This window comes from Sus scrofa, chromosome 13 (assembly GCF_000003025.6).
Source record: "Sus scrofa isolate TJ Tabasco breed Duroc chromosome 13, Sscrofa11.1, whole genome shotgun sequence".
Taxonomy (NCBI): Eukaryota; Metazoa; Chordata; class Mammalia; order Artiodactyla; family Suidae; genus Sus; species Sus scrofa.
Genome location: NC_010455.5, coordinates 149,358,109 through 149,374,690, shown reverse-complemented (window position 1 = coordinate 149,374,690; position 16,582 = coordinate 149,358,109).

The following is a 16,582-nucleotide window of genomic DNA, read 5'->3' as shown; positions in this document are numbered from 1 at the left end:
ATTTCATCCAATAAATCTCTTAAAAGACTAATTTTATCCTAGTGTCTGCTTCTTTGAGGAAGTGCGTTGATAGAGTATCCATATGAGCATTTGAATCAATGATTTTAAGATCACAGTCCCTAGTTGTATAGGGATATTAAAATCATAATGGGTCATTTAGTTCTTTTCAGAAAACCTAATGAAACCATATGTTTAACCTGGTTAGTTCTGCATTAATTATTATTTACTAGTTACTAATTTGCTAAAATAAAAATGAAGTAGTCAATGTTTTGTGCTGCCTTCCTGTTCATGATCTTGTTTTTGGAAAGGATTTTCACCCTCAGCTCCACAATTGCTCATCTCAGTCATAGCTGATTGGATCAAGGGCCCTCCCAGTCCTTGACTAAGATAATGAAATCTCCCTTAGGAAGAATATGCCCAGCAAATATAAAGATTGTAGTCTATACACAGTGTATCATAGAGCCAAAAGAAGAGATGGATGTGCATTGGCTTGAGTTAGCTTGAGTTCTCTATGAAGGGATGACAGTCACAAGAGGAAAAGATAAAAACAGAGGCGAGATCATAAACACCCCGAGAGGTGGAGAAAACAACCTTATTTTTTTTTTTTTTTGTCTCAGGTTGCTATTTTTATCTGTACATCATTCTCTGTCTATGAAATATCAAAGAAAATTATTTAAATGTTATTTAAATGTTCAAGTAATTAGGTTCAGGTAAGTACAGAGTATAACTTAATGGTAGTGGAAGGTAAATTTTAATTAAGTGGAGCAAGTTACTGAAAGTCAATGAATTTGAGGATGATATGAGTAATGTGAAATTTATATTGAAGATAAAATAGAGTCAGTGAGATCCAGAAATCCTTTTAGGAAGTAGGTGGAGGTTAAATTATACCCTCATCAGTCAAGAAATGACATTATCCATTCTTTTTCAACAAGTGCTCTAAGCCTTATTGAGGATCTAATATTCTAGTCATTTAGAAGCTTATCATGTAAGGAGGGAAATGCAAATGCACAATCATATTATCAAAAAATGGGGAGTTTCTGTTGTGGCGCAGTGGTTAACGAATCCGACTAGGAACCATGAGGTTGCGGGTTCGATCCCTGCCCTTGCTCAGTGGGTTAACGATCCAGCGTTGCCGAGAGCTGTGGTGTAGGTTGCAGACGCGGCTCGGATCCCGCGTTGCTGTGGCTCTGGCATAGGCCGGTGGCTACAGCTCCGATTAGACCCCTAGCCTGGGAACCTCCATATGCCGCGGGAGCGACCCAAGAAATAGCAACAACAACAACAAAGACAAAAAGACCAAAAAAAAAAAAAAAAAAAAAAAAGGGGGGAATGCCTGTTGTGGTGCAGTGGAAATGAATCCTACTGGTATCCATGAGGATGCAGGTTTGATCCCTGGCCTTGCTCAGTAGGTCAGGGATATGGCATTGCCGTGCGCTGTGGTGTAGGTCACAGACGTGGCTCCAATCCCAAGTTGCTGTGGCTGTGGGGTAGGCTGGCAGCTGTACCTCTAATTCAACCCCTAGCCTGGGAACTTCCATATGCCATGGCACTAAAAAAAATAAATAAATAAAATAAGGTGTAGGTCAGCTGGGTCAAGATATGATACAAATAGGGAGTTTTAGGGAGGAAGTTTAAAGAAGGAAGAAATGTCATCACTTGGATGTCTATTCAAGGTGAAAGATGCTGACATTTGAGATCGATGTTTAATGATAAATTCTAATTTTATAGAATGGAGGAGGAGGCTGCATGAACAGAGTAGTAAAACATATGAATTATAGTCAAGCAAAGTAATTCATTTTATTTAAAACATAAGTTCTATATAGTAAGTGGCAAGCCAGTTATAGTTTTCTTTCTTTCTATTGTGTGGAGGGTCTTGACATCATTGTAAAAGCTACCCTACAATAAAAATTAACAACATTGGATAACTGATTGTAAATTGCGGACAATGATAAGAGACAGTTCAAAAAAGTTTCTAGTTAGGAAAGATAGAAAGATCATAGTACAGTTGAAATCGTGTGAAATAATTTTAGAGGGAAATTCAGTAATACAGATGAGAAATAATAAAACTTTAGGGCAAGAGTGGAAAGTTTGCTTCCTGAAAAATTTATAATTAGATTTGTTTTTCAATATCCAGTCCTCACTTTTAAACAACATTTCTCATCCTTTATTGCAGCCTCTGCCACTCAAGAGTCCTTATGCTTCCCACCTTTTATTTTACCTAATGTAAGCCCTTTCACTAGAGTTTGAACATATTTGTATAAGTATCTAATTCTCTCAAGATTATTTATATTTCAACCTTCTCATTACTCTTTGTAAGGAATGTGAAATATCAGTGATCAAGCTAAGAGTGATATTCTTTGGCATATGAGGAAAGAGCTTTCCCATCTCCACTAAAATGAAACTATAAGATACTCTGCCAACTCTGCTTGTACACAGGGTTATCCGTGACCTGCATATAACCCAAAAATAAGAAGCAAGAGACACATTAGGATGTGTAGATTGAAGATGCAGATTCAAGAATCATCATCCAAAAAAGAAAGGAAATGCATTTATTTATTCTACAAATATTTATTAAATATTTGCTCTGAGCCCCACACTCTTCCAGGTGATGGGAATACAGCAGTGAAAAGAAACAGAAATGCCTTCTCCTGTGAATTTTACATTCAAACAGAGAGCCAGACAACAAAAAATATGCATTAATAAGCAATTAGTGAATATATTCATAAATATGTAAATAATTTTGCTTGACATTGGTGAGAAAAAAATGCGTTAATAAGTTATGCATATATTTATAAATATGTAAATAATTTTATTTGCAATACATTCATAAATATGTAAATACTCTTATATGAAATTGATAAATTCACTTGAAATCAGTAAGTATAGTCTACAGTAGAGAAAAGGGATGGGAAAACTAGAGAACAGGAAAAAAATTGTGATTTTTAGATGATGAGGAAAGAATCATCAAGAAGATAACATTTGAGCATATTTGAATGGAGAAGGAATGAACCATGTGAACAACTAGAAAATGCATTCTAGCAGAAAAATACCAGTGTCGCCATCAGAGAGACAACTGGAAAGGGAGGTGAGGTGAAATAGAATAATAACTGTTGCTGCAGCTGGTCCTAAGATTATAGCAGGTATTCATCATCTTCTTTCTGCACCACACATTCTATATTTCCCTTACCTTAGTGTAGCACCATAGCTGGTCTGGCTTGCTTGTTTGCCTTCTGGTATGACGTAGACCATTCCCAAGAGTTTAAATCCTTAATTGTTGTGCCTTCCTGGGCCATGCCTGCTGCACCTACCCAGTTAATATCACTGGGCATGGATAAAACAAACAATTCTCCAGTGAGGCCCCTGTATTCCAGGCATAGTTCTCTCTACTCCCATTGTTATAGGAGCTATCCTTGCTCTCAAGGATGATTGAAAGTAATTACCCTCTCCTGCTGATGGTACAGTTGGTAAAAGTGGTAAAAGAGGCCAAAGAGACTAGGGCTAGTTGCTGCTTCAGGTTCAGTGGGGCCCTTGCTACTTATCTCAGCTGAATTGTTCCTGAGGAAAGCTAACACTTGTAACCAAGCAGAGCCTAATTAAGATGATGGGAATGGAGAGATGAATTTTGTAATTAGTTCACTGGAAGTGAAAGTGAAAGAGTCAATTTACTTGTACCTCTTCATTCACAGATCCATATTTTCAATCTATAGAGGACAAAGCAGCATATATAAATCAGTAGGCCAATGTATATACTATGTCGTGTAAGACAGGACCCTAATCTGGAGAATACTGTCCCTAATCTGGTACATTAACTGAGCTTCTAACAGCCCGTTCCATGGTGCAGTTTAGTGATTGCTTCTGAGCATTCCCTTCTCTTCTCTTCTCTTCTCTTCTCTTCTCTTCTCTTCTCTTCTCTTCTCTTCTCTTCTCTACTCTACTCTACTCTACTCTACTCTACTCTACTCTACTCTTCCCTTCTCTTCCCTTCTCTTCTCTTCTATTCTGTAATAGAAAACTGGTGTACCCCATCCTGTTCACCCTTTATGGCCCCTAAAGTGCTTTAAAATGTGCTCAGTGCTCTGCAGCAATATTGTAAGGAATGCCATGTTAATAGATCAATTATTCTGTAAACTCTCAGTTAGTGGTGCTGTCAGGGGCATTGTGGACAGAAAAGCAAAGCCATGTTTGTGGTATGAATCAATTAAAATAGGAACAAATCACTATTCCCTCTATAAAATGATCCAGTGTAATTCACCAATTCCAAAAAAACAAAACAAAAAAGCAACAACAACATAAAAACATTAATATGGTTCCCTTTGCTGTGCAAAAGCTTGTCACTTTGATTAGGTCCCATTGGGTTATTTTTGCTTTTATTTCTGATGCTTTGGGAAACTGACCTGGGAAAACATTTGTAAGGTTGATGTCAGAGAATGTTTTGCCTATGTTCTTTTCCAGGAGTTTGATGGTGTCTTGTCTTATATTTAAGTCTTTCAGCCCTTTTGAATTTATTTTTGTGCATGGTGTGAGGGTATGTTCTAGTTTCATTGCTTTGCATGCATCTGTCCAGGTTTCCCAGCAAGAACTGCTGAAAAGACTGTCTTTTTCCCATTTTATGTTCTTGCCTCCTTTGTCAAAGATTAATTGGCCATAGGTGTCTTGGTTTATTTATGGGTTCTCTATTCTGTTCCACTGATCTGTCTGTCTGTTTTGGTACCAGTATCACACTGTCTTGATGACTGTGGCTTTGTAATGATGTGGTATATATACACAATGGAATACTACTCAGCCACAAAAGGACAAAATAATGCCATTTGCAGCAACAAAGATGGAACGGAGTGAAGTAAGTCAAAAATAGAAAGACAAATACCATAGGATATCCCTTATATCTGGAATCTAATATATGGCACAAGGGAACCTTTCCACAGAAAAGAAAATCATGGACTTGGAGAATAGACTTGTGGTTGCCAAGGGGGAGGGGAGGGAGTGGGACGGATTGGGAGCTTGGGGTTAATATATGCAAACTATTGCTCTTGGAATGGATTACCAATGAGATCTGCTGTGTAGCACTGAGAACTATGTGTAGTCACTTATGATGGAGCATGATAATGTGAGAAAAAAGAATGTATACATGTATATGTAACTGGGTCATCATGACATACAATAGAAAAAAATTATATTGGGAAATAACAAATAAAAAATGTAAAATAGGAATAGGAATAGAAGTTAATGTAAACACTGCTTAAATTCTAAAAAAAAAAAAAGCCATTAATTTGCATTTAAGGAATAGTGCTGTATCAATTGCTCAGTATCAGCCTCTTGAGTGGCAAGCAGGTTATTCTACAGTGCCATCAGCTAATCAAGGATTTGAAATAAGAGGGAGCTAATGGTTGGATCCATGTATATTCTTCCCCTCCATCTTCATGGTTCCCCTTTCCTTTGTACTGGCACAGGTGACTTAAGCCAAATAGGTTGACATCCATTAAATGAGTTATTCTGTTCATCTAAAATGTCTTTTTAGAATTTCTTTTGTGTACATACTCACTAGTAGCCAAATGCTCTGTAGATGTTCGTATATATATATTACCATTACAACAGCTCAAATAATAATACACACATATATAACCATTTTTCTTATTTTTTCCTTCTTTATAAGTTTATTTTATTTTCTATTTTTGTCTTTTTAGGGCCACACCCATGGCTTATGGAGGTTTCAAGGCTAGGGGTCTAATCTGAGCCTACGCCAGAGCCACAGCCACAGCCATGCAGAATCCAAACCACGTCTGCAACCTACACCACAGCTCACAGCAACCCCGGATCCTTAACCCACTGAGTGAGGCCAGGGATCCAACCCACAACCTCATGTTCCCTAATCAGATTTGTTACCACTGCACCATGGTGGGAACTCCTATAAGTTTAAAATATGATTTTTTTTCCATTTTTTAAAGTTTTATTGAATTATAGTTGATTTAAAATACTGTGATAATTTCTGCTGTACAACAAAGTGATTCAATTATACATGTATATGCATTCATTCTCTTTCATTCTTTTCCCACATAGATTATCACAGAATATTGGGAAGAGTTCTCTGTGCTATACAGCAGGACCCCATTGCCCAGTCATTTTATATACCACAGTGTGCATATGCCAATCCAAAATATTCAGGTTCTTCATAAGGTTAAAGTTTGTCATTAGGAAGAAGTATAAGTACAATAAAAGTAGACAATGTGAGAGTTTGAGTCACTTGCGTATATAATTTATTTGCACTTTTGGGGGCTTCTTGGGCTCAAAACAAGATAAACCATTTGTATTATATGGTGATCTCTGTGCCTGAGTGAATGATTCAGTGGATCTGATAATACCAAGCTCATGATGGATAACTTCAGTTACATAATCGTTTGATGTTCCTGGTAAAACATTGGCAATGTTGAACTCCATCCAAGCTCTTTTCTCCAAGAAAACATCAATGGTTAAGAACTCTTTCACATCTCCCTTTTGCATTTCAGGAAACATCTAATGACCAAGGATTGTCTTGCTCTTGCATACATAGTCTGAGATAAAACCCATCTCCAGCTTTCCTGAAGGCCTTGGATAAGACCCATCTATAACCTTTGTCAGAATGGTCCTAAGACTCACACTTGACTCATTTTTTCTATCTTGTTTATTTATATCTTTGGTTCCTTCCATTTCTTTAAGACATTTCTGATTAATGAACAATTCCCCACTACAATCATCTGAATAAAACCATCTCCTTAATTTTCTCTTGCATTTTGTCTTTTAGGACATTCTGTCTTTTTTGGGACCCATGTACGCCAGCAGCTGTTTTACAAATGGTGAGTGGTTTGTACTGTACTTTAAAATGTTGCATTATTATTATTTTAAATTATTTTTATTTTTAGATTGATAGTTGGTTTTGAGATTAAGAATGATGTCAAATTAGGAGTTTCTGTTGTGGCTTAGCAGGTAACAAAACTGACTAGTATCCATGAGGATGTGCGTTTGATCCCTGGCCTTCCTCAGAGGGTTAAGGTGTTGCTGTGAGCTGTTGTGTAGGTTGCAGGCACAGCTTGGATCCTGTGTTGCTATGGCTGTGAAATAGGCCTGTATCTTCAACTCTGATTCCACAGACCCCTAGCCTGGAAACTTCAATATGCCACAGGCGTGGCCCTAAAAAGAAAAAAAAAAAAAAAAAAAGTCGAATTACAAAATTACATTTAAAAAACTTTTTCTGGGAGTTCCCTTCATGGCGTAGCAGAAACGCATCTGACTAGGACCCATGAGGTTGTGGGTTTGATCCCTGGCCTTGCTCAGTGGTTAAGGATCTGGTGTTGCTGTGAACTGTGGTGTAGGTCGCAGACGTGGCTCGGATTTGGCGTTGCTGTGGCTGTGGCATAGGCCAGCAGCTAAAGCTCCGATTATACCCCTAGGCTAGGAACCTTCAAATGCCTTGGGTGTGGCCCTAAAAAGACAAAAGACAAAAAAAACCCTTTTCTGGAGTTCTCTTGTGGTACAGTGGGTTAAGGATCTGGCCTTGTCACTGAAGTGGCCCAGATGCTGCTTTGGACAGGTTTGACCCTTGCCCCATAACTTTCACATGGTTCTGGGCATGGCCAAAAATATAAAAAAAAAAAAAAAAAAAAAAAAAAAAAAAAAAAAAAAAAAAAAAAAAAACCACCGCTTTCTACATCTGTTGAGGTATTGGTTTTCCACTACTAATATGATATGCAGTGTGTGGAAACAATTTATAATATTAAACCAACAAAATGTCAGGGTATATTGTGTCTGATTGTGTAGATTAACCTTTCATAATATTATTTAATTTGAATGCTTAGTCTTATTTTTGCATCTGTCAGTATTTTTTTTGGTAAAATTTAAGAAATTTTCATCAGGCAAATACCCTAGATTCATTCACTAGATTTGTAAAGTGAATTGTGAAGTGTGCCACATTTTTAATGCCCTAAAATATTTACATAATATGAAAATTATCAATTTCCTATGATTTGCGAATAATCATTCAATAAAAGTGAATCTTACTGTTTTTTTTTTCTTATTTGGTCAATGTATCTTTAATATCAGTAACATTTTAACTTTGCTGTTTATTTAGCTGTTACATTTTGAGTCAATTTTAAACATTTATTTTATAGGAAATAAGATATTTTAGTGAAATTTAAAAAATTATTAATTGCATTTGCATACTATATTATAATTAGTAACTATACGTACATATATCTGTATTTTCTTCTCCATCTTAAGGAATTATGGCTACAAAACACAGTGTAGATATTACGGATCTTACAAAGTAATGATAATAATTTAACCTTTTGGGCAGTTCAGAGAGAGGAAGAGAGAAAGTGTTAGGCTATTTTAAGAAATATTTCATAGATTTTATAGATTTGACATAAGATATTTTGAGTAACTTAACAATTCAAATTCAAAAGCTTAATGCTTTACATACATTTCATTGTTAGAGTTTGAAAGCAAGATATATCTATTTAACAAGGTTTTCAAAGAAAGAAGAAAATTTTACTTATTCTGATCTAAATCCTGTCTTCTGAGTCCTCTCACTCACCCACCCCTTTGGAGGAGGGAGAAGATTATTAGAATTATCCCAGGGTAATAGACAATGGAACTATCCATTGCACTGAAAGGTAAAGCCTGCTTTTGTGCAGGGCTGTAGTCTGATCTTTTGGCCTCAAGTGCAATCACACAAGAGGGTGGCAGCAGTATATTTTCAATAAGTGGGACAACAGTGTAGTCTCAATGGGTCAGACAAAACTTGCTTCATCTTTTTATATTCCCAGTCAAGATTCAACTAACATGACTGTTTAATCTCATCCCAAGGTCATTTTGTTATAGAAAAACATACACCAGTGTGCTAACAGTGGTTATATGTTGATTTGGAGTTGCCAGATGTTTTATTAACTTCTGCTTTCATTATTTCTATCTCCTTTTTTTCCATGATGACTATATATTACCTATGTATTAAAACAATAAGAGGTGATGTAAAATAAGCAAAATGCTACTGGAAGTATATTTGCTAAAATATTTATGCAAATTTGGCCTGAAAAAAATTGAAGGATTAGTGATTTTTTTCTTTTTTTTCTAAAAATAGTAGTGAGGAAAAAAGTTAGTGTTTATAAAAAGGACTAAAGAAAATGCTACCAAAGGGAAAATGAATGTGGTAAATTCATTATGGTGAACAGGAAGAGAAAAATCTCTCACTCTACCCTTGACATTTGCCAGCAACCTTCCTACACTGAAAAATTTTAAGCTTTCTCCATCCTGGATTTTGCTTATGATTTCAAGTATTAATGCCCCACTTTAATTTCAAATGTTATTTTTGTTTTTCTTAAGCCCCTATCTCTTTTTATGTGTAGTCAGTTTTCAGGATATCTAACTCCCAAACTCTCTATAACCACTACTCACTTGATTGATGTTCCCCTTCCCCAATTTATTCATCGCTGTCACTTTATAATAATTTAAGGGGTTCCCTCGTGGCTCAGTGGGTTAAGCATCCTGTGTTGTTACTACTGTGGCTCAGGTCACTGCTTGTGACAACTTTAGATCCCTGGTCCAGGAACTTTTATATGCTGTGAGTGCAGCCAAAAATTAAAGTGAAATAAATTAATAAAATAGGTGAGTGACACTCTCAAAGTAGGGTATCTCTGGGGACTACTGTAACTAAGCGATTAGAAATTGAGCAATCTTGTAAATAATTTCATATGTATCATAAAAAAGCTGATTGAAATAAATATTAGAGTTTAAACCAATGTTTATAGTAGTGATTTCAGAGTAAATAAATGGTGAATCCATTGATACAAGACCAGGAAGGGTCAATTTCTTCTTTAAATTTGTATTTAAGAAGTGATTAATCAGGCTGTTTTCATATCTTGAGAAATGTGGGTCATTTAAAGAAGAATGAACTGTTTTCTAAAATCAATAAATTATGGAATGATGAGAAAATATTTTGTAGTGTCCTCTGTGGGCACATTAATGCTTTTCTAGAGACTGCCTAATTGCTTTGCTCAATTATTTGAAGAGAAGATTGGAATGTCTCCTTTGAAAGGAAACCAAATTAGAACTATGTCAAACTCCACAGTAGCCCATCTCCAGGGACTCTTGGATAGCAGTTACTCCTTGGATTCTTATAATGTTCCCTGTGCAGCAGTTAAATTGATTCCATTTAGGAATCTTTCAGAAATCAAAGATGAGTGCTCATTTATTTCTGCAGCTTTGACTCCTGGATTGCCTGGATACAGGTATGGATTAGATGTCATCACCAGATTAAATCTCTCTATATGTTTTACTTATTTTCCTTTATGTGGATTGGACAGCATATAAATGCAAGTGAATATATATAGCCAAAGTATTTATGTGTGTATTTGTGTAATTTGTAGGTCAAATAAGGATGCCAGACAAACACAAGCACTTTTTATGAAATGAAGCTTCTCCTAGATTTATTTATTCTAGTCTGACCACTAGAATCATGAATGTAAGAAACAAAGATAAGGCAATTTGTCCAGGTTCCTAATTATTGTAACAAGACTAGGCATGTTTTTTTTTTTGCCCAGGACTTCTTAAAATAGCTAAGGTTTTTGGTGGAAATAGGTGAAGCCCATCCAGTACTACTGTACAGTTAACTTTACATTACTCTGAGCTGCGAAGTATAAACAGTGCGCTGGTTACTTTCTTTTTCATTTTTTGGTCTATTTGGTAGGAGCATCAAGGAAAAGGAGCAAATGGATGAGACACCCAAATCCTTTGTAACACTGTTTTTCAGGGATCGAATATTCCCAGAGATTCACAACCACTAAAATCACCTTATGGTAGAGAAAACTTTTAAACGTGGGAAGAGTAAAAATCTGCCAGTGCTAACGAGGGCCACTTAAAAAAGATCATAATTTACTTATTTTCCGGTGGTATTTTATTAATGGTATGTTTTTAAAGTCACATTATAGTTAAGAATCATCGTATTGGAGTTCAAACTTAGAAAATTTGGCCATTTGGCTTTGCCAAATCCAATTTGACCCTGTTTCCCTGGCACTTACAAACACTTGTGTGGTGACTTACACTCAGTATTTTCTTCCTGTAGCTGATTGCGCATATATCATACTTCTTGAGTTTGACATATTTAGAAGTTCTGCAATGAAATAAGTAAAAAAAATGACAACACCGTGATCAATTTGTAATCTTTGTTTTAGGAAACTATTGAGCATTTCTTTCATTTTATCTTAATATTCTATAATTCTAAGTAGTTTGGCTGGCAGATGGTATCAATGCCACTAGTCATATCACTCAGGTAGTACCATGGTAAGCCTTTTTAAGTAGAAGTAATAGTTGTAAAATTTTTACTTCCTGCTAGTAATATATAGATAATTCCAGATGGTCCAAAATTTATCTCAGAGTCCAGGAGATGGGATTCAACCCATCTACCATTATTAACATTTAGAATCCTCATCAATAATCGTGAGTCAATAATGCTGAATGGTTAAGAAGATAATCTCTTCTGTTGTGTATATATAACTAGCTCTTAGCTCTGTCACATACTCACTTTTGTCCCTGCATGTTTTTATTATCTCTGTGCTTCTCATTCCTCACTTATAAAATTAGGATTGACCCAGGGCACATGGCACAGAGTGCACATAGTGAGTGTTCAGTGAATTAGCTGTTATTTGACTAATATTTTCGACGTGGTTTTCTTTCATACTTGGGTTAGACTTATCCGAACTGCCTAAATGAAAGGCTATTTCCAATGCCGCTCCTATGACTCAAAGTCAAGTACAATCTTCCACATAAATATTGACACAGCTCTATACAGTTATGCACTTTCAATATACGGAGTCTCTAATATACTAGGAGACTTGAACCTATTTTACCCAAATTATCTTAATAAGAAAAAAAATCAAATATCTAAATAGTATTTGCAGCTTTATATCTCCCATTTGAAGTGTTTCCACTGCAGTATATTGAAATTGTTTAAATAGATTTAAGTTAAGAACACGTTTTCCTCTGGAAAGATTTGTGTCAATGTGTTCAAAATGGTATATCTGGGTGAATATTAGGGACATTTAAAATTTTCTTTTATCTTATACTTACTTCCTGATTCTTCTAAAATAAATAGTATTTTTAAGTTAAAATAAATTTAATTATTATTAATTTAAAATTAAATTTATTAAATAAATTTTAAATTTATTTTTAATTAGTAATACATTATCTCCACTCAATATTATAACTTCATTTATGATACCACTAAATCTACTCTATATAGTTACTAAGCTACATAATTTTGACTTATTCAAGAAGTTGATTTTAGATTAATAGAAAATATTGTTTAAATTCAAGCAAGTATGCATAAGTAGGTAAAACTTGATTAAGGGAAAATGAAAATATTATATCTAGTTGTCTGTATGGAACACAGCCTTATGATTTACTGTAAAATATATAAAGCACCTCCTTAATGGCTGGTAGAATTTAATACAGAATAACCTCATCCAAATCTCACTGTCTCTTTCTCTCAAAAATTAATTAAAAATAAGCTTATGTAATTTCTTTCCCTTTCTTTGGACATTGAAATATATTTTCTCAAATTCTGTTGAAAGTCAAAACTACTGCTTCAGAGCTTACATTATAGATCTTCTTGATGTTAATTTTATGTGTATTAAGTGAACATACATTGGGTAAATTTAACATTCAAGGTTTGAAAGGAAAATTTTTCTTGAGGCCGAAAACTTTAAATTCTCAACAAATGACTTAAAAACAATTTCATGCCTGGAGGGGGTGGAATATAACACGTAGAAGCTATCACTAGGCTCTTTTTAGGGCTTTATTTAATCACATGAGTTGGACATTTGTTCCAAATTAATTGCTTCTTTTCAGTTTTTATACAATGCTTGTGTACTTTATGCCCCCTTTGCTTTGACGGTTTTAAAACAAACGAATGTAATAGACTGCTCTGGATAAGATTCAGACTTTTTGGCAGACTCCTAAGTAACAAGAGCCACCAGTACTTAATCAAATAGTATGTTTTAGTCTCAGCTTTTTTTTTCATGCTTTGAACCAAGGCTCTTTAACTTAACTGCCTATCCATCTCTTATGTAAACTTTTATTGCTTTTTAAGTGATAATATGTTATAAAGAAAAATAGCACCTAACAGAATCTAAAAGCCCTTTTCTTAAGAGTTTCTCTGCTTCCAACATTGATTCCTATTCATGTCAATATTTTATACTGTGTCATAGAAATCAACCATCAAAATGGATTTTTTTTTCATTTTTTTCCATACTCTTGACATTTTCCCAAGTTAATCTTTGAGAAATTTGTTAATATAAACATTTTCTTACATACATATATTGTCTGAGTAAGTGAAAACTTGAGGTTAAGAAGGAACTTCATAAATATATATGACTATATATTGACTACATTGAATATATATATGTGTGTGTGTATAATTTCTGTTCCCCACATTGTTAAGCCTGATCTTTAAAATGACAATTATATTTTCTTATTCTAGGTAAAGTATAATATAGTAATAGAGACAGGAGTGAGATGAAGCAGAAAAGCCTCAGAGATGCTTGTCAGAGCTCAAACTCGTTGGTTTAAAAAAATGTCAGTTTTGGTATGCAACCCCAAGGACATGAAGTCCACTGTGATTAGTCATATGACTCTGGCCTGTAGTACCCTGCTGGGACACTGTTGCCATAGCACTGAAAGGGAAATCTAGCAACTAGCAGCAGTCTCAGATGCTATCTGTACAATGCCAAATGATATATCAATTTTCTAATAAAAATAACCTAAATGCATCCTCCTGTAAGAACTCTGTGTCCACTTCATATTGATTTCTAAGAATTATTGATTAGTTAAAACAATAGAGATACTTTTTTCTGTTTATTTATATTGCCTGCTAAAGAATGAATAATGAATTAAATTGGGAATGGATGAGTTCAGTTTAGAAAGAAAAGTTAAAGCCTTGAATATAAGCCTATTTCTCAAGTAACTCTTGAACCCATACCTTTCTTCTGAAGTTAAAAATGTGTTTATATGTTATTTAAGGCATCATGAGCATCAAGTACTCATTTCTACTGCAGTTATATATATATTTATAGTTCCCATCAAAATTCACATTGATAATGTTGCTTATTTAGTGTATACTGGGCTAGTAGAATACATGTGTGAAAATATAGCACATGTTTTCTTAAAATGTATTCTCAATAGTACCACACTATATAAATCAAGTATGACTTATAGGCACCAAAGGAAGCATTGGAACCAATATAAAACTGCTTTATATTCTCTGACTGAGAAAATTATGCACCAACTCATGTATCCACGGAGATTTCAAACCTCTGCTTACCTAGTAAATTGTTTGTGCCCAAGCTGGCCTAAACTAATTACCTCTAAGTAATTTCTAACAGGAAATGCACCAGAACCCTCTGAATCTTTGAAAAATTAAAGTTAAAAATGTAGTCTTCCATTTATAATGTAACAAGTATTTTTACATCCTAAATATGCTTAATTGGCCACAACTAAACAAAACACAAAACATACAAATAACTTCAAGAGTTAAATGAATTAATATATTAAAACTACCTATAAACACAAAGCTCTTACAATTCATATATATTTAAAAATTAGAATTTACCTTCTACAGAAAATTGAGGTCAGTGTAATTTAACTTTTTTTCTGTTAAATTATGTGAAGATAAATTTCCTGACCACTCTGTTGCTGCAAAAACGTTTGGATGCTCTATGTGTACACTGATAGATATATATATTTTTTACATCTCTATATTTCTACCTCAGGAAAAAGGAATCAGATACTCTTTTATTCAAATTGATTAAATGTAAATGAATTTTCTCTGATAATGCCTTCTTATGAGTTATTCTAAATTATTAAAGTAAAACATGAAAGTGGTATTTGCTCACTATGTGCATTGTGACAGTCACTGGACCCTAGGTGCTTTCTGTAATGTAATTCTCATAAAGACTAAGTAGTTAACATTTTAATAGGAAAAATTGGTATCATTTCCTTCCTTATGGTAGAATTTTCAGGTAAAAATATCTGGGTGTGTTCTACCATTTTGAAATGGTAATAATTATTGATTGAATTTCTTTAATACATATTGGCCTAAGCATATAATCTGTTTCTCCTGTGTGACATTTGGTAGTTTGTGTCTTTTTCAAAAACAGTCCATTTTGTCTAGTTTATAATATTTGTGAGAATATAGTTTTTCACAATATTCATTTATTATCCTTTAATGTCTATAGGACCAGTAGTGATGACCCTTTTTTTTAATTTCTAATATTCATAATTTGTGTCTTATTTATTTTTTATTGTTTTAGCTTGGCTACAGTTTTACCAATTTGATTTCAAAGAACCAAGTTAGGTTTCATTGAATTTTTTCTATTGATTTCCTGTTCTCAATTTAATTGTTTTCTTCTCTGAATTTTATTTCTTCTGCTTGCTTTAGACCTAAATTGTTCTTCATTCTCTAGTTTCCATATGTAGAAGCTAAGATTATTTTTAAAGCTTTTTTCTTTTCTTGTATTTGTATTTAATATTATAAATTTCCTTTTCAGCACTGTGTTTGTTTGCTCTCACAAATTTTGATAAATTGTATTTAAATTTGTATTCAGTACAATTTTTTGTTTATTTTGAGACTTTTTTGACCTAATGTCATGTAAAAGTGTGTTGTTTTATCTCCAGATAATTGAGAATTTTCCAACTATCTTTCTGTTGCTTATATTGAGTATTTAATTCTGATTTGGTTCCATTGTGGTCTTAGTATATTTTATATGATTTCTATTCTTTCAAATTGCTATAGTGTGTCTTATGATCTACAATGTGGTCTATTAAATTTCCACATGAGTCTGTGAAGACTGTGTTGCTATTGCTTGATGAAATATATTATAGATGTCAGTTAGATTGAGTTGATTGAGAGTGCTCTTCAGGTCAACTTTATTCTTACTGATTATCTGCCTGCTTGGTGTATCAGTTACTTAAAGAGGGTTAAGTCATCAACTGTAATCTTAAATTTGTTGACTTATCTTTTCAATTCTAGCAAGTTTTATAGCTATGAATTCTAATTATCTGTTGTTTGGTTCATACATGTTGGGGACTGTTGTCTAGCTGAGAGTTGACACCTTTATCATTATGTAATACTTCTCTATCCCTCATAATTTTCCTTATTCTTAAAATGGCTATATATGAAATTAATATAGCTACTCTGTCTTTCCTTTGACTAGTGTCATCCATGGTATATCCTCCCCAGTTCCTTTACTTTTAACTTCTTGGAATCCATTTATATTAAAAGATTTTTTGTAGCTAAAATACAGTTACATATAGTTAGGACTTATTTATTTATCCACTCTGATAAGTTCTGTATTTTAATTGATATATTTATACTATTGACATTTACAGTGATCAGCGATACAGTTGGATTAATTTCTACCAAGTCTGTAACTGTTTTCTATTTGTTACACTTTCTTTGCTTTTTTCTCCTGCCTTTTCTGGTATTAATAGAGCATTTTATATGTTTCCATTTTATTTCTTTTCTTTAGTGCATAAATTATACTTCTGTTTCAGTTTTTTAGCA